This window comes from Cryptotermes secundus, unplaced genomic scaffold (assembly GCF_002891405.2).
Source record: "Cryptotermes secundus unplaced genomic scaffold, Csec_1.0 scaffold2069, whole genome shotgun sequence".
NCBI lineage: Eukaryota > Metazoa > Arthropoda > Insecta > Blattodea > Kalotermitidae > Cryptotermes > Cryptotermes secundus.
In genome coordinates, this window is record NW_019734999.1 from 98,300 (window position 1) to 99,798 (window position 1,499).

Here is a 1,499-nt window from a genome sequence, read left to right on the forward strand (position 1 = left end):
TAAAGATAAATCGAAGCAGAATAGCCAGTTTCCGAGGCGATATTCAAAGCCGCGACCTCCCGAATAATAATAATAATAGTAATAATAATAATAATAACCTTGACTTGCAGACTGTTCAGGTGTTGCTTCTGGCTCCGGAGGACTTCGTCCGAAGGCGTATTCTACTTTCACCTTTCTCACACAAAGCGAAACCGTGCCCGCACTCTATGTCCGCAATGGAGTCAAGCCAAACAGACACTGGTTATCGGTTACTATGGCAACTCACCGGTACCACATCTGACGAGGAAAGAGGCAGGTGTTTCCTGTATTTCGCGAAATCTGCGTTAGACTATGCTGCTTTTCCTGCCTACAGTCCTACTATTTTGTGGTGGCCTGCGTTCAGAAAGGGAGGAGAGGGAATATGTGAGAAGTGGGGGGATACTGACACTGGCAGGCGATACAGATAGTGGGGCAGCTAGTGTCCGAAGGGTTATATTAGTGAATCTTCTTTTGTGAGTTATTTAATGAGGCTGTTCAGTAGCCAGACATGCTAATAAAATGTCCGTCCAAATGAAGGAGAGCGTTCGCATCTTTAGCTACGCTTCCCACAGAAAACACTGGCATTGATACATGGAGTGCCTGCGATCATGACGTCACTGAGCCTGCACATTATGTAACGTTCTGTGCAAGGGTACAGAGAAGAATACGATTAGTGGGCGGGGGGAAAATAAAGGACAGAAATAGAAGATTAAAAAAAAAATAAGATGGAGGAACAAGAAGAAGGGGGAGAGGAGGAAGAAAAAGAGACTGAGGCACAGAGAGAAAGGTGGGAGGAGGGAGAGGATGGGAAAAATAAGATGAAGGAAAGGGAGAAAATAGAGGAGGAGGAGTAGGAGTAGGAGGAAGAGAATATTTTGAAGAATAATATGAAGGGACAGGGAGAGAAGAAGGGAGAAGAGGGGAAGTAGTAAATTAAAAATCAGTTAATGTAATAGAAGTTGCAGGTTAAAGATGAAGAAGAGAAAGGGAGGAAAGAGGAATGGAGACAATGAATTAAAAGGAAAATGGAGAATGGAGATTAAGGGGAAAATAAAGAGGAAGAAGGAGACAAAAGATGAACTAACTCAGTTCATGGAGCTGAGCCCTTCTTGAGAGACCGCCAATTGTGCAGCTACTCGAGAATTCCCCAGCATTTTATGGAACGCGAAGGTTCATCACCGTGTTCACAAGACCCCTCCACTGATCCCTATTCTGAGCCAGATCAACCCAGTATATACCACCCCATCCTACCTCCCTAAGATTCATTTTAATATTGTCCACTCACGTCTTGGTCTTCCTAGTGGTCTCTTTCCTGCTGGCTTTCCAACCAATGTCCTATTTGCATTCCTCTTCTCCCCCATTCGTGCTACATGCCCTGCCCATCTCGTCATCCTTGACTTGATCATTCTAATTATACTTGGAGAAGAGTACAAGTTATGAAGCTGCTCATTATGCAGTTGTCTCCAATCTGACAAAAAAAA